This window comes from Lissotriton helveticus, chromosome 1_2 (assembly GCF_964261635.1).
Source record: "Lissotriton helveticus chromosome 1_2, aLisHel1.1, whole genome shotgun sequence".
Taxonomy (NCBI): Eukaryota; Metazoa; Chordata; class Amphibia; order Caudata; family Salamandridae; genus Lissotriton; species Lissotriton helveticus.
The window spans coordinates 445,152,505-445,170,896 of NC_136058.1; the positions used below are offsets into that span (position 1 = coordinate 445,152,505).

The 18,392-nt window shown below is 44.0% G+C and overlaps 1 long non-coding RNA gene across 1 annotated transcript in view; it reads left to right on the forward strand.

Annotated features, from left to right (window-relative positions):
* Positions 1-18,392, forward strand: part of LOC144807691 (uncharacterized) — a 34,070-nt gene that overhangs the window by 5,577 nt on the left and 10,101 nt on the right. Inside the window, exon 2 of the long non-coding RNA XR_013606383.1 lies at positions 15,778-15,868. This is a non-coding gene — a long non-coding RNA (uncharacterized LOC144807691). The remainder of the gene's footprint in view (positions 1-15,777; positions 15,869-18,392) is intronic.

The window sequence follows — 18,392 nt, forward strand, 5'->3', positions numbered from 1 at the left end:
TCGTTACGCTATCCAATATTTACCCTACTGTTGCAGTCACTGGAGTGGGAATAGTAATTTTAACCCCTACGCCCTCCAACACTTACCCTACTGTTGCACTCATTGGAGGGGGAATAGTAATTTTTACAGTTACGCTATCCAATATTTTTCCTACTGTTGAACTCACTGGAGTGGGAATAGTAGTTTTAACCCCTACGCTATCCACCATTTTCTCTACTGTTGCAATAACTGTATTAGGAATAGAAATATTTACCCCTACGCTATCCAACATTTACCCTACTGTTGCATTGTTTGTTGTTAGAATAGTAATTTTATTTCCTGCACTATTTAATATTATTTGTAGTGTTTTATTTATTGTAGTATATAATTATTATTTTTTAATATTACAAATCGTTGTAAGTTTTTTAATTTGTTATATATTAAATTCAATAATAATTTTTATTAAATATAAATTAATTTTAATAAAATTTGCATTTTAGTATAAGAGAGGGCTGTGGGTTTATAGGGGAAGAGGGTGGGAAGTAATTTAATTATATTAAATTCAATAATAATTTTTATTAAATAATAATGAATTTTAATAAAAATTTGCATTTTAGTATTGGATCGGACTGTGGGTTTATAGGGGAATAGGGTGGAAGTAATTAAATTATATTAAATATTAATTTCTATGAAATATACATTAATTTTAATAAAATATTGTTTTTTTATTTTTGTTGCGGTTTGTGGGTTTTTAGGGTAATAGGGTGGGAAGTAATGTAATTATAATTAGGTAATTAATATTTTTATGTTATATTTATTATTACTGTACTGTTAATAATTAATTGGTAATTAATTTTTATGACTTTATTAATTAATACACATATTAATTATATATAGTTAGTTATTACTTTTATTTATGGTTATTGAACATTGCATTATTCTTTATTAATTAATAATTGCTAATTAATTTGTATTAATTGATTAATCGTTAATGATATTAATTGTGTTAATTTTGTATGTGTAGCGTGTTGTGTGTTTATAGGGGAATAGGGTGGGAACTAATTTATTATAATTAAGTAATTATTAATTTTAATTAATCATTATGTAGTAATTACTTATTGTTAAATAATTATTAATTAATAATTTGTTTTAATTAATTGATACAAAATAATTGTGTTATTTTCTATGTGTAGTGTGTTGTTGGTTTATAGGGGAATATATTTGGAAGCAATTTATTATAAATAAGTAATTATTATATTCAAATAATTAATATGAAATTATTGTTAATTTATTACTAATTGTTAATTATTTTTAATAATTCGCCTGGCGAAGTGGTTCTGAGGGCGAGTATTGCAGCAGCACCTTGCTGCTGGTCGCGCGCGCTGTCTCAGCGCTATTTTTATCTTAAATTGCCCGTTTTGTATTTTATTTGTTTTTCCTTTACTTTATCCCCTGGTTTTAACCACAGGGTCTCTGGCCACTCACCTGCACTCTAATCTTTGTTACCCACCGCTGCTTAGCGGGTCCGGTTCCGGGGAGGCTGAGCGCGGGGAGCGCCATCTTGGAGTCGGAAGGAACTGTGGCCGCCATCTTTGAGCGTCCTTGCGTTCGGGGACAGTGGGAGCTGCCTACTTAAAGGACTCCTCGGGGCGCGCAGCGGTTACGCGCAGCGGGAGTGCCCTCTCTGTGCCTGAGTCATGCCAGAGTCCTGCCCGTCTGCGCTCGTGAGCGTCTCGGAGGTCGGCGAGGTAGGCTCCTAGGCTCTGTGTTCATATTCTGGTCCTCAGCCTGGTAGCTGGGGAGCTCTAGCGGTTTTTATGCTCCGCTACTCTGCTAGTGATCTATTAGCACTCAGAGGCTCTTTCTCTTCCTGTCACCATGTTTTTCCGGGTGGCCGCTCTCTTAGGAAGGGTTGCTATGGCTGTGGCTGGAATTTGTCTGCTCGGGAAGATTTATTTCCTGTATCCACACCCGTATCTTACCCTTGTCACTTGCTTAACACCAGATCTCTCAGCAGGCATTCCACTGATATCTGGAACTTGCTATTCGATTCTAAAACCTAATGCTTGTTTCTCACAGAGACGTGGCTGAGTGAATGCTCCGGCCCTGACGTTGCCGCTGCTATCCCCCCGAAATATACCATCTACAGGAAGGATAAAGCGGTGGGCCGGGGCGGTGGAGTGGCAATAATCGTGACAAGAGTCTTTCTTGTTCAACCTTTGCCGTGGATAACATCTTCGGTAGCGAAGCCTTAGGCTTCACTCTCAAGCTGTCTCCCCGTCAAACTTGCACAGGGATTATTATCTACAGAGCACCGGGCCCGTTAGGCTCTTTCTTTGACGACCTGCAGGCCGTCCTTTCTGTGCCCTGCTTAAGATCGGAGCATTGTATCCTACTGGGAGATTTTAATCTCCATATGGATAACTCAGCAGACCCTGACACTAATAAACTTCTGGACATTGTTTGTCCGTTTGGGCTGCTCCCCTATGTTGTCAGCCCAACTCACGTTAAAGGACATACGATAGACCAGATCTTTTCCACCAGGATTATCGAGGCTCCACCACCGCTTCCAGTGCTGTGGTCTTATCACCTTTTAATCAAATTCTGCATTTCAGCTGTAGCCAAGGCCAGTACAAGAGGGGCGAGAGATATTAGAAGGATGTCTCGACCCTTTCATCGAGTCACGGCGGAAATGCTATCTGCGGCTCTTGGACAACATCCTTGCCAGCTAACAGGCGACTTGGAACAAGACATTGAACTAATCCAGAAGTGGCTCACAATTAGATTTGAGGAGCTAGCCCCTGGTAAACCAGCCAACTATGTGGGTAAACATGTATCGGCCCCCTGGTTTACTCCTCTCTTAGGTAGGGTGCGTCAGGATTGCAAGAGGGCAGAAAGAGTCTGGAGGCGCATGTATGACTTTGAAGATAAAATCAAATACAGGGAGTTAATTCGCTTTTACCACAAGCATATTTTTGATGCCAAAAAAGCTTATCTGAAGCGCAGAATTGACGCAGCAGAAAGTATGAGTAAGGACATTTTTAGAATTGTACAGGAGTTTATCTCTCCTCCTTCGAGCACACCTACTCACTCTCATACTGAAGTCTGGATTAGCCAACTTAGTGAGTTTTTTATTAATAAAATTAAAACCATCCAAGACTCTTTCCCGGGTCCGGGCCTCAGTCCTGCTGTTTGTCATCTGACATCTACGTCACCATCCAGGAAGGAGAAAGGCCCTTTGCTTCCGGCTTTTCCTTCCATCTCCCTTGCATCCTCTCTTGAACTTCTGTCGCGGCTTCAATCAGGTTCGCCGCTTGATCCTTGCCCTGCCAAATGTTTGGGGAGAGTGGCGTCGGCAGTTAACATCTTGCTAAACCCTCTGCTCAATGCCTCCCTGACATCGGGAGAGGTCCCCACGGCTTGGAAGCATGCCCTGATTCTTCCGCTGTTGAAAAAACCATCTCTAGGTCCCCTTGTACATGCGAATTATAGACCAATCTCCCTCCTTCCCTCTCTGGCCAAATTGATTGAGAAGCATGTGCACCTCTCCATTTCCAGCTTCATAGAGAGTAATAACAACTTGCACGACTCTCAGTCGGGTTTCCGTGCGAATTTCAGCACGGAAACTGCTCTTCTCGAGATTACCGATGCCATCCGAGAGATTTTGGACGGAGGGGGTAAAGCCATCTTGGTCATTCTGGATCTGTCGGCGGCTTTCGACACCGTACCCCACGTTGGTTTCCTTTTAAGACTCTGGGAGATTGGTCTCCGTGGGACAGTGTGGAAATGGTTTAAGTCATTTCTGACCAACCGCCGGCAAGTGATCTGGGCACCTCCGTTTTCCTCCGAAATGCCGCCGCTGGAGGTGGGGGTTCCCCAGGGGTCCATTCTGAGCCCCACCCTTTTTAATATCTATATGGCCCATCTGGCGGCGGTGGCGGAATCTTTCGGTGCCCAGATCATATCCTATGCTGATGACACCCAGCTTCTTTTCTCATGTAACAAGGGTGAGGATTTTGATAGCGGTCGGATCCGGGAATGTCTGGAAGCCGTGTTTGACTGGTTTCAGAGGCATAGTTTGAAGTGCAACTCTGACAAGTCGGAGTTGCTCTTTTTTGGATGCCCACCGGACCCCGGTTGGAAGACATGGTGGCCTCTTGACATGTCTCCGCCCGATACCACCTCGCTAAAAGCGAAAAATCTGGGTATCTTGTGTGATGTCGACCTGTCTTTTAGACCCCAGATTATAGGGCTGACAGGGAAGTGTTTTGGCATCCTGAAAATGTTGCGGACGTTTCTCCCTTTGCTATCCCTTGAGCACAAAAAAATTACTGTGCAGGCCTTGATAGGTTCGCGTCTCGATTACGCGAACGCCTTCTATCTGGGCCTTCCTAAATACTTGATGGCACGCTTGCAGGTCGTGCAGAACTCGGCTGCTAGAACCATCTTTGGCCTACCACGAAGAGCCCGAGCATCGGAGCTTCTAGAGAAACTCCACTGGCTTCCGGTCGCCAAGAGAGTCACTTTTAAGATCTTGACTATGACCTTCAAGGCGCTCCATCGGATGGGCCCAAGTTATCTTGGGAAGCGGATTGCCTTCTATGTCCCCAGAAGGACTCTTAGGTCTACTTTTGAGGCCAAGGCCGTGGTTCCTTCTATCAAGCGCGCTCGTACCGGAGGTCGCTCCTTCCGGTACCTAGCACCTCGCTGCTGGAACGATCTCCCCTTTTCTTTGAGAACAGCTACTAATTTACTGGTCTTTAGAAAGGAATTGAAGACCTGGCTCTTCTCCCAGTAACTCTGTGCCGGTCTGCTAAGGATGTTATGCTGTGTACTTTTCCTATTCTTCTCTTCGCCAAAGCGCAGGGACACTCCGTGGAGTAGCCGTGCGCTATAGAAGAGCCTTGTATAACATAACATAACATAACAAAATAATGTTCTTTTTTATGTGTAGTGTGTAGTGTATTCATAGGGGAATAGTGTGAGATGTAATTTAAGGTTAATTACGTTAACATTTCTTTATTTTTATTCATATTTATAAATAATTATTTTTAATGAAGTTTTTCAAATGGTATTTTTATTAAAATATTTAAATTATAAGTGTGTAAAATTAACACCTACGCTATCCACCACTTTCCCTACTGTTGCACTCACTGGAGTGGGAATAGCAATTTTAACCCCTACGCTATGCAACGATTTCCCTACTGTTGCACTTGCTGGAGTGGGAATAGTAATTTTAACACATACGCTATCCAACACTTTCCCTACTATTTTACTTACTGGAGTGCGAATAGTAATTTTAACTCTTAAGCTATCCAACACTTTCCTTACTGTTGCACTCACTGGAGTGGGAATAGTAATTTTAACACATACGCTATCCAACACTTTCCCTACTGTTGCACTCACTGGATTGGGAATAGTAATTTTAACCCCTACTCTATCCGACACTTTCCCTAGTGTTGCACTCACTGGAGTGGGAATAGTAATTTTAACCCCTACACTATCCAACGCTTTCCCTAGTGTTGCACTTACTGGAGTGGGAATAGTAATTTTAACCTCTACGCTATCCAACAATTTCCCTACTGTTGTACTCACTGGTGTGGGAATAGTAATTTTTATAGTTACGCTATCCAACACTTTCTGTACTGTTGCACTCACTGGAGTGGAAATAGTAATTTTTATAGTTACGCTATCCAATATTTACCCTGCTGTTGCAGTCACTGGAGTGGGAATAGTAATTTTAACCCCTACGCCCTACAACACTTACCCTACTGTTGCACTCATTGGAGGGGAAATAGTAATTTTTACAGTTACGCTATCCAATATTTTTCCTACTGTTGAACTCACTGGAGTGGGAATAGTAGTTTTAACCCCTACGCTATCCACCATTTTCTCTACTGTTGCAATAACTGTATTAGGAATAGAAATATTTACCCCTACGCTATCCAACATTTACCCTACTGTTGCATTGTTTGTTGTTAGAATAGTAATTTTATTTCCTGCACTATTTATTATTATTTGTAGTGTTTTATTTATTGTAGTATATAATTATTATTTTTTAATATTACAAATCTTTGTAAGTTTTTTAATTTGTTATATATATTTGTATTTGTTTGTTTAAATTATAGTTGTATGTGTATAGATGTATATATAATGTATAAACATTGTTTTAACAATTTAGAAGTTATGAAAATAATTATTAATTAATATGAAGTATATATATAATATATATTACATGTATATCTTTATTTTATGTTTATATCATATATATTAGTATTTTTTTAAATATTTAAAGATATTTGTAAGTATGTTTCTTTTAACTATATATAATTAGTTATTTTACATTATTTTTTTGACTTAAAAAGACCCAATATTTTTAACAATGATATTTTTGACATTGATAATTTTGTTTCGATATTTTTGTACTTACCTTAATGTAGATAGGATGTTGATATTCTTGACTTCGAAATTTTGGTCCCGATATTTTCGTAGGTCGATTTTCTGTCCGTCGATATTCTGTCAGTGATTCAAAAATAAAAACTGACTCTGTATGATTTACTATATGGTAATACTTCCTTGAAATATTGCTCATTTTGCCCATGGTTCAGTTCATATAAAAGTAATCTTTGCCCTCCCACCCTCTTGTCCACACAGTACCCTGAATCCCGCCACCTATTACATGCTCACCTCTCAAGAGTACTTACAGACAGAAAGAAATGTTCCTGCTGGTGGACACTGAACACTTTCTATTAGTAACTCCACTGGGTGCAATCCCATTGGTGCCTGGCCTGTGTTATTGCATTGTTTGCATCAGATTCTCCTTGTGCCTGTCCTGTGTTATTACATTGTTTGCATCAGATTCTCCCTGTGCCTGGCCTGTGTTATAGCGAAGTTTGCATTAGATTCCCCTAGTGCCTGGTATGTATTATTGAATTGTTTCGTCAGATTCTCCTAGTGCCTGGTCTGTGTTATTGCATTGTTTGCATCAGATTCACCTAGTGCCCGGCCTGTGTTATTGTATTATTTCGTCAGATTTCCTAGTGCCTGGCGTCTGTTTTTCCATTGTTTGCATCAGATTCTCCTAGTGCCTGGCCTGTGTTATTGCAGTGTTTGCATCAGATTCTCCTAGTGCCTGGTCTGTGTTTTTTTTTGTTAAAATTTCTTTATTAGGTGTTCCTCCATACCCACAGATTACATACAATAATCAGCAGCAGTCTCTGTCACCTTAGCCGAGGTGGAACACAATTTTATATCAATACATATCAGGAGGACCACAGAACTGGACTGCGGAGGAGACTTGTTCCGGATTCCTTCACAGTTTTATGAATGTCCCCACAACATAACTGTAACTGGCCACCCACCACCCATACTCCCTCCCCCTCTCCCCCCCCCCACCGGGTCTGCGTACCTCAAGATCTGTACTTCATAGCAGCTATACTGGGTCTCTTTGTGTATGCTCTCTGGGATCTGGGGCTCTCCCCCCCTGTAGAAGGTGCCTGTTCCTCATCTGCTTGTGTGAATTGTATGGAGTGTCCCGCTATCTATTGTATCATTGTTCCCCATGCCAGCAGCACTTCCGGTAGTTTGTGATCTCACCTGGTGTTACCCAGATGCACTTTCTCTGCCAGTGCCCACTCCCTCAGATCTGTCCTCCGCTACGCCACTAGTGGCCCCTGTTGAGTCAGCCAATGGATCGCAATCCGCCTTTTGGCTATAACTAGTCGCAGAACCAGGAACCTCCTACTCGTCTTGTGCTTAGGATCTCGCGGAATCAAGCCCAATAGGCAAGCGCGCGGGTCCAGGTTAAGTACCCACCCTGTTATACTGGTGGGTGGTCCTCTAGGACCATCCACCAGTGTTCCTTGATCGTTGGGCACAGCCACACCATGTGCGGTAAATCCGCTGGACCACTACGACACCTGGGGCAGTGAGGATCTCTGGATTTATCAATGGCATGAAGCCGCTTGGGTGAGAGCTAGGTCTTGTATTGAATTTATTTAAAGCGGTTGCATACCGACACCTTCCAGACCCCTATGTGTATCTTTTCCCAGTCTCAAGGCATAATCTCCTGCGGACACACCCCCTGCCAAGTATCTTCTATTTTTAGGGGGCCATTCTTCTTATCCTCTCAAAGCGCCCTATAGAGGTGAGTCACAAACTTTCATCCCCCAGCCATGGCGAGCATCGTGACCAGGGTGTGAGTGTGCTCCGGGGCTTCCGGAAACGAGGGCCACAAATATTGCGCCGTCGCCGCTATCTTTGCATACTGCAGAAACTTCCCTGATCCCAGCTCAAAATGACTTACCGCCTCTTGATAAGTAATGAATTTATTATCCGGATAAAGGTCAGACAGCATCAGGCAGCCCTCATCTTTCCATTTGTCCATGGACATCAACTGATCTATGTGGGCAAAGGATGGCATGAGCCAGAAGTCCGCCTCTGGGGCGAACGGTCGACCTCGAATCAGGCGTCGTATCACTCGGTTCCACAATGTCGCCCAAGTCTCACAAGTGGAGGACCCTGATCCCGCTGTCCCCCCGCCCGCCAAAGGAGTGCACCCAGCTGTCGATCCCCATAGGTACCCACTAGCAAGGACCTCTACCAGGAGCAGTCCGTGTCCAGCCATGCTACGGCATGTTGCAATTGTGCCTCAAAGTAGTAAAGTTATAAATCTGGGACCTTTTCCCCACCTACGCTTAATAGTCTCCAGACTACCCTGGCACCTCTTCCCATTCCATAACAATAGGACCAGGAGTACATCCAGTTCCTTGAATACCCTGTGTAGGAGTTCAAAAAAGGACCCTTGCATTGCATAAAGGCAACGAGGCAGGACCACCATCTTTATCAACACTTTACACAAACAGGTAGTGAGGTACTTACAGCGCATGATCCAAGCAGTGACTGTATAAGATATATATATTAATGAATTGCATCGAGGGGAACCAAAGACAGCGACCACCCAACCCTGTAAAAAAATAACAATAAAAGTAATTGTTATTAGAACTTTGGACCCAAAGAGGAACCCCGAGCAAGGAAAAATTATTCACAAATGTAGATAAAGAGATTTATGCTCAAATCAAGTGTACATATACAAGAGTTTGTAGTCATCAGTCCTTTGTCCTTTATTTTTGTATTCACAGATGTTCAAGAAGACTTGTTTGATGCAATCTTGGTAATACAAACAACAAAGGGGTTCCTCTTTGGGTCCACCATCAAGGTGATCTTCCCCATGAAGGAGAGGTTGAGTGTGTTCCAAAAGGCAATACTACCAAGTAATTCCCGGATTATCCTCCCCATATTATGTTGATAAAAAATGACCTCAGTCCTGCCGATCCATATCCCGAGATACCGGAACGAGTCCGCTGCCCTAGGGAGTTCCAGCACCAGACGCTGGGTTACCTCCCAATTGTTATCTTCAAGTAAGTACAACCAGTAGCCAGGAAATAGACTGTTCCATATCCTGCCCACAGCTGGATCCTTTTATTTCGTGAATAAGCCCGACCCCTATAATTAAACTTTTACCACGTGCTATACAAACAACAGGTGGTCCCCCGCTACCCCTTCCGGGTTGCTTGAAATGGCGGTGACCACATCACACTCCTCCACAAACCACAAAATCAAACAAAAACAAACTCAATGAGTCCCGAGTCCTCCTTAATAGGTTACTAAGGGCTAGATGTAGGTAAATGGTATTTACCGATTCATAAATACCGAATTTTACCGATTCGGTATTTATGAATCGGTAAATATGAAGGGGGGAGATGTAGGTATTTCCAGATGTTGAAATACCGAGTCGGTAATATTCGGTATTTACCGATTCGGTAAATACCGAATCGGTATTTCCTATTGATTCCTATGGGCTGTGAAGCCCATAGGAATCAATAGGAAATACCGAATCGGTAATTACCGAATCGGTAAATACCGAATTCTGCAAGGGTGCAGGGGGTGTCACTTTGACACCCTCTGGCACCCCAAAAATAGGCATGTGCGTGATGTGGCACACAGTCACATGGCTAGGTGTGCATGCACACATGTCCATGCACACCTGAATTCGGTATTTTAACACCCAATTGGATTGGGTGGTAAAATACCGAATTTGTAGGGCCTTTGGGACTCAGAAGAGTCCCACCTACATCTGGGATTTACCGAATCGGTAAAAATACAGATTCGGTATTTTACAGAATCGGTAAATTTACCGAATCAGTAAATTTACCGATTCTGTAAAATTATGCCCCTACATGCCAATTCTTGAATACCGGTCGGTAACGGCCGAAATCGGCCGTTACCGACCGGTATTTTGGCTCCTACATCTGGCCCATAGTTCTTTAGTCGCGTAGACCTGGCAGGACATGGCCGCAGCTGGTATCTCTCAACACGCCTTCGCTGGGAACCAGAATCAGGCCCCTGACTTTCATCAGACGGGGTAGCAGATCATGCTCCGGAGCCGCACAAGAGGGTATGGCAGATGGAGATACACCACACTGTTCAGGCACTACAAGATTCCTCCCTGGACGGTCTTGACCCAGCACAGGAACAGGAAACAGATCTGTGGACTCATCATTAGAAAATAGAGACCCAATATCTGGTGGTGCCACATGGTCATTCACCTGGGCATCAACAGGAGCCCAGTAGGTCTTAAAAAACTACACATTCCGAGAAATGCTCACTCCATTCCTCACCGCAGTAACTTTAGTCCCATGATCAGACTGAACAATCCATGGCTCAGGCTCAAAAGGCAAACTAAACTACCCCTTTGGATGCCGATTCCTCACCATCACAGCATCACCCACATTAAAAGTACTGAGTGTAGCTCCACGCCTGTAAGCCACCTTATCATTCTTTAGTTTTCGATTCTGTAGCTCATTAGCTACAACTGCATGTTTGGCAGACACCGCCTCCATCCATAGGCCGATTGATGCATAAGGACATCGGACTGACTTTCATAGTGGAATGAGGGGTCATACGATATTCCCTCAAAAACATAAATATAGCACAGTCCAACTCCTGGTGGTCGGCACCAGCAATTCTGATTATTACGTTTTATTAAGGGTATGCATAAAATGCTCTGCCTCTCCATTGCCCTGAGGCCATAAAGGGGTGATTCTCCGATGACGAACGCCCCTAGAGTGTAGATAATTTGCAAAGTCATGGCTGGAAAAAGGAGGACCCTTATCAGTACGTAACTCAGAAATCAAACCATGTGTCACCATGATTTTCTCAAACAAGGGAATAGTGCAACACGCCGTGGTAGTGCCCAGAAGCTCAACCTCAGGGTATTTGGAAAAATCATCAACCACCACCAGCATATGGCGCCCATCTGGTAAACATCCAAAATCAGCACTTTCCCGCTGCCAAGGAAACGAGGGAATATCTTCCGTAAGAATGGGAGCCGGAGAGTCACCAGCTCCAGCAGCCTGACAAAGCGTACAAGGCAACACAGTATTCTCTACCAAAGCATCCAATCCTGGAAACCACACTTTACATCTTAATCTGGACTTGATTTTCACAACCCCTTGGTGAGCAAAATGAGCCAAATCCACCACCCTCTGCTGGAGACAGGCAGGAATCACCAGCCACGGACCTCTCATTAAGCACCCCTCCGGGGATATCGCCAGTTCATCCCGTACATTGAAAAGAGATGCCAAAGTTGACCTAGCATCCTCAGTACGACACCTGGCAGAATCCATAAGTACGTTCCATTTCCCGGTACCCACTGCAGAAAGACAGAGTTGGAGACATCCATCCTGTTTTGTGGACTCCAAAATCTCCTCCAAAGAAATAGGAAGAGGCCTGGAACGCTCCACCACCAGACGCACATACTCCTCAGTATCCTCAGCAGCAGATTCCTCACCGGGAATAGCAGGACGGAAATGCCGGGAAAGATAGTCAGCAAGATTCAGAGTCCCAGGACGAAAGACCACTGTAAGACAATAATCCTGCAACTTCAGGATCCATTTCTCAATTCGAGGGGGAGGTTTGAAAGATGAACCCATACAAAATGGAATAAGCGGCTTATGGTCCATATGCACAACAAACGGCTGGCCATAAAGATATAAAGCGGGGAGCTGGATTTTGGTTAATGCCAGTCTACGACGTCCTGTGCCTTATATGAGGTATATCAATAGGCTGTTAATCTCCCAAAAGATGGGTTTTGTGAGCCAAATTGGGCGAGCTGCAAAGTAATGCAAGAGACTGGGAAGGAAAACCATCTTCTCAGTATCACCCTGCCTGCAACTGATAGAGGAAGTGTTAGCCAGAAATGAATGCATGTCTGTAAAAATCAGTGCCAGTTGAAGATTGGCCAAGATCAGCCAAGTTGTAGTAAATATGAATGCCCAGGAAGCATAATGGGACTGGTTCCGAGCAGAGATCCTGCCCCATTTCTGGCAGAATAGCGGCTGTTTTCGGAGCATGTATCAGGAATGCATTTGACTTATCCCAATTCACTTGGACTCCAACATCTGGCTAAAATCATCCAACGCGCTAAATGTGTGATCCACATTTGCGTTTTCCCCACACTGGTACACTTATAGATCATCCCCGTATAGGGATGTATAGATGGGGTGTTCGTCAATCACTATTCCTTGATAATGATGGATGGTGCAGAGCATCAGGGCCAGGGGCTCAACAGCCAAGGCAAACGGCACTGGCGACAGGGGGCAACCCTGTGTGGCATCAGCCTCTACCCTACAGGGTTCTGATATCACACCCCATTTCGATCCGGAGACATCAGGGGCAAATATAGCAGACGAGTCCAGGTGAGGAATCTATTCCGCAGTCCCATGCTGGCCAGTGTAGCATAAAGAAAGTCTCAGCATGGATAGTCACAAGCTGTCTCTGTGTCAGTGCTGATCACTAGTGCTTTAGGATAGTCCACTAATGGGCTATGGAGCATTTGGTGAATGTTAGGGATCAAACTGCGTTTAGGTATAAAACCCATTTGATCAGTGTGAATAAGATCACCTAGAGGGGGCCCAGTCACCAACATTTCACTAAGCAGTTTATAATGTACATTTAATATGGAGAAGGGCTATATTATGTTATCTTATTACCCTACGCTTTTTGTGGAGTGGAACAAACAGGAACTCGCCCGTGGTTGGTGGGAGACCCCCGCTGCTCTTGCTGCATTATATAATGTAGTCAAGATTGGGGTAAGCGTGTCTACATACGATGCATAAAATTCCAGATGCAAGCCATCTGAGCCTGGCACGTTGCCCAGGTCTTTACTTGCCCCCTCACCTCCTGGATTGTGATGTCACCTCCGAGGGATGCAGCCACTACCTGTGTCATTTGCTTCATACTTGCCGATAGAACATAATCCTGCATGGGCTGGGTGGGGCCACATCAGAGCACCCATAGATGTTAGAATAATATACAGCAAAGACTGTATTAATCGCGGCATACCTGTAAAGAAGGTCACCTTCCCCTTGTTTTGCATCTGCAATATTTGGGGACCCTGTCTATCAGGATTGGTCAAGCACACTAGTAATCTGCCGGATTTATAACATTTTATGTGTGCCCTAGTCTTATATATGCTCGATAATCGTATGCCGGGAGTCGCTCCACTAGTTTGAGGAGTTTTTCCCTTTCTGCTCTCAATGTGTCATGCAGCACCTGTGCTCCCTCCGTCGGTAGATCCGGTTTTATTAAGAGGTGCTCCAAGTGATTGATCTCAGTATGAAGTTGGGACCGAGTCCCTACTACTGCTGAGATGCTGTGACCACGTACCACTAGATTGAATGCCTCCTACTCCGCTAGTGGGGAGGAAGTCGTACCCGTATTTTCCATAAAGTAATTACTGATCACGTTCCCTAGGGTAGGTCTGAAGACTGGGTCATCAGCTTTGCAGTATTGAGCTTCCATGTCGCAGTGCGGGGTCTGGACAGCGCTCAGGCCAGAATCTGCAATAACGGGTGGTTGTCGCAGTATTTTTCACCCGATATTCGACCCTTCTAGCTCTCGCATGTACACTGGCCGAGCATAAGAAAGTATTTAAGTGCACCGATAGCTTGTGCGTACCTGAGTAATAAGAGTCTAAGCCGCCCTCCGGAGTTGAGGTTCTCCAGATATCAACAAATCCTCAACCGTTAATCCATCATCGAAATGCGTGGGCAGTTTTATATAGTGGGGATGTGGGAAGTGGGGGTGTGATCTATCTAAAGTGACATCAGCCATGCAATTGCAATGTCCTCCGAGTAACATAGGGTAATGATGTATTCGGGGGACGAGAACATTAGGGAGAATAGGATGATAGTTTGGCCCACATTGGGGACATGAGTGTTCACACAGGCTATATCTTTGCCATCTAGTTTGCCTGCTAATATCATATTGCGACCTTCTGGGTCTATGATCTCGATCTGTGAGAGAAACAGGGAAGGAAGGATAGAAACTAGCACCCCTCACCAATGGCAGAGTAGATGGAGGTGAAGATTTCCCCCTTCTTCGCTTCTGCAGCTCGAGGCCCCCAAAGCAGTTCTATTTAAGGTATCTGTGAGGGATGATGCAGAAATACCACCTGCGGTCCCCGTGCCCACCCACAGTTGTTGTTTCAGGAGTACCCAATTGATGCGTTCCAGATCTGTGGCAGAATGATATGCTTGATGTGAGACCTGATGCGCCATATGATATATTTCCATCTTTGGGAGTCTCAGTCCGCCTGAAGTAGCGGCTTGGAGTTTCGACATGTCCAGTCCACGTGTCTCACCATGCCGGAAGTATGTTATAAGGGCTGCGTCTATTAGGCATAGTTCTGATGCCAAGACCAATATAATAAGCATGCTGCAAATGTAGTTAAACCTTGGACTACCACCATGTTCCCAGTTTAGACTCGTCCCCACAGCGACAATTGCCATTTGATCAATTTAGTGAAACCCCTGTGCATTTGATCAGTCAGTGCAGTCATATTGTCTTTGATCATCATTGGAAAATCGACAGTAATCAATACTTATAATATTTCATCTTTGTGTCGATTTACCAAAATGGATGTGCACGGAGGGCTTCCCTCGTAGTATAGACCATCAAGGGTAAGACTTCACTTTTGGTCCAGTTCATTCTCTACCTGGAAAATGCTGTAAAGTCTGATATGGTGAACGTCGGTGCTGGCAGCAAACGTTCTGGAGAGGGTAAAGTGAGGAGTATGTTGTCCGTATACAGCTTAATTTCCAGGTTGCCGGCTTTGGTTTCAGTTCCCCAAATGTCTTCTGAGCAGTATAGAGTGAATGTGAGGGGCTCTGGGGCTATCAGGAAGAGTATGGGTGAAAGGGGATGGCCCTGCCTAATGCCAGGACTAATGTGATTCTTTCTCTCACTTTTTTTCTTGCCTGCTATCTGTGTGTTCTAATCCAAATGCACACTTCACATTATGTGTTGTATGCATGCTCAAAACCTAGATTTTCCTAAGTGTAGAGATTCAGAAAGTCTAGACAATTATGCATTTCATCCTTAGCTTTATCAGCTTCCAAGTTAAACACAGTTACAAAAAGACTGCACTTCCTAGAGCCCATTGGAATGCATGACTACAGAAAACCACACCTAGTGCACCGTCATGACACACTAGGTCTCGTTGTTAATAATCCCATACATGCAACAAGTCCTCTTCTCTGATCATAGGCATTGAAAACAAGATGCATAGGCGTTTCTGTTTTCAGTTTCTATAGGTTCTAAATTGTGGGTTTTTTTCAGTGTTTTGCAAACTTTAAAAATATTTTTTACTTTTTTTTGCTGTGTAAAAAATCCTATTGTAATTTCAAATATCCATCTATCTTCTTTCAATTTTTATTTTTTTATTTGTTCTTTCAGGTAACGTTTTAGTGTTTTGCTCACCTCCAAACCTTTCTCATTCCCATCGATCTCTTTCCAGCAGTCTTGTCCCAGGATGTGCAGGGAGAAGGTATGTTTGCATCTCATTGTCTCATAAATATTTGATTGCATTTTTTATTCTTGTAAAACATCAACAAGTGGAAACTCTTTGAGCGATACAGGTTGCAGGGAACATCAATAACATAATATGTTGCAGGGATTCTGTTTATGCACAGAACTATGCACAGAAAACCAGGACCTTAGTGAATTGGGGTGGACCAGAAACTCAGCTCAGAACCCAGAACCCCCATCCGACTAGCATCAGTGTCTCATTAGCTCTCCGTCCTAGAGCGAAGCTACCAATGATTAGACAACCCAGAGCATGCAACTTAGGGTACTCTCAGGAATGGTGGGAATCAAGAACACTTTTTCGTTTTATTCTCATACCAGTCCACAACATGAGTAATTAGAGACACAGCAAATTTTAAAATGTTTATTTTGAACTACGTGCTCTAAGATGCAGTATTTTGGCTAACATAAGCAGGCATATGATCTAAAATTAAACAGTCAGCATTGTTACAATTCCATAAAACAGAAATGGAAAAATCATATTACAATGATAGTGGAAACAGGTCCTACAGCGCCTTGTGTACCACCCACCCATGTTAAGAACTAGGTTTTATAATAATAGAAGGTCTCTTAGGCTTAAATGAGGAACCCCATACCTCCAAGATCAGCATAGGTGAATCACATCAGGATCAGCAAAGCTCTCTGACTCTGGAAACGATATTCTTCCAAGTGCTTGAATCGTGCATGCATTGCAATATTAAAGCACTAGGATTTCAGTTGAGTGTTATGTCTAGAAATGTGGGCCGATCAACCTGAATCACAGCATACATTGTTGTTCTGACCTTGAAGACTTCTGCACGCAGTGTGCAGACTAAGGTCGTAGTGTAAGTCTAGGGATGTGGAGAACAGACCGTTCTCATGTGAAAAAAAATAAAGCATTCTAATTTGCAACAACAGCAACCTACAGTGTTGTGTGCAAAAATCGGCAAAGTGACAAAATGGCGTTTAACTTCTAAAACGCTTATGCTAACATAGCAATGTGTGCAAGTAGAATCCCGCCCTCACTACAAATATATGTGGCATATGTAGAGCACATCATGGTTGGGAAACATTGCCAGTTACATCAGTGTCAGAGCAAGCTCTACTAACCCCTTCCAATGCCATAACGGTTACGTCCAAGGTTGTGGAACTCTGGTGCCAAGGATGTAACCATTACGTCCAAGGCCCACTATTTTGAAATCCAGCTGCCCGAGGCACTTTTTTTCCAGTGTACGGACAATCGGCGCGCATTGCGTGCTGACTTCACTATAGTTAAAGTGAAATTAGCCGATCGGCTCATTTCACTTTCACTGCCTACATACATGTTCCTGGGGCTATCTCACCCCCAAGCACATAGGCAGACAGAAGAGGTATCATTGGAAAGGGGAGAATCTAGTTGATCACAGCTTGGGGATCACTGCAAGAGGGTGATCCCCAAGCAGAGATCCACCACTAGACACCAGGGAGGGGGGACGGGCCCCTTGGGCAAGGGCCTTTGCCCCCCCATAATAATTTAGCCAAATTCAGTCTTTCTGCCCCCCCGGGGGGTGAGGCGGAAGGAACACTATACACAAAGGATTTTTTTTTTCTTTCTTTTTACTTAGGGGTGGGGGTTGCCCTAAATGGGCACTATAATGCCCCCCAAACAGTCACAGAAAACCCACTAGGCACCAGGTTTATTGTTTTTTTTTCATAATAGAGAGGTGGAGGCAGGTCTATGCCCACACCCTAAACACAGCAGGGACAGTCTGTCTGCCCCTCTGGGAGGTAGATGGGGGTTATTACCCCCGATCAGTCTCCCCGGGGGCAGAAAGCTTACTAGACGCCAGTTTTTTTTTTTCCTCTCTGAAAGAGGAGTGGGGACTTTCCAGAATGGGCATGCTAATGTCTCTACTCCCCAAAACGAAAGGGACAATCTATCTATCCCTGACAGGAGCAGATAGGGGTTATTACCCCGATCTGCCCCCCGGGGGGGGTGAGCCCACTAGACACTAGGGATTTCATTGTCATTATAAAAGAGGTGTGGGGGCTACCCACAATGGGCAAAGCCATGCCTCAATTCACAATGATAAAAATAAGTCTTTCAGCTCCCCCTTCACGTGCAATTGAGGGTACTATCCCCGGTCTGCCTCCGGGGGGGGCAGAATGCTCACTAGCCCCCGGGGATTTCATTTCTTGTTTTCAATATGTTTGCCAATATCCCCACCTCCAAACAAAAAATGGGACAGTCTTTCTGCCCGCCTCGAGGGGGCAGATGGGGGTAGTTACCCTCGATTTGCCCCCGGGGGCAGAAAGCCCATTAGACACCAGGATTTCTTGAAATAAAAGATGGGTGCGATGCCAATGCCCCCTCCCCCAAAAGGGCAATAGCCCCTGATATGCTCCAGGGGGCAGAAAGCCCACTAGGAACCAGAGATATGTTTATGGGGTTAGGCAGGGTTGCTCTCCTTTTTTTGTGAACAACTTTTTGCTGCTTCTGCTCCCCCACCCTCTTGAGGCAGGTCAGC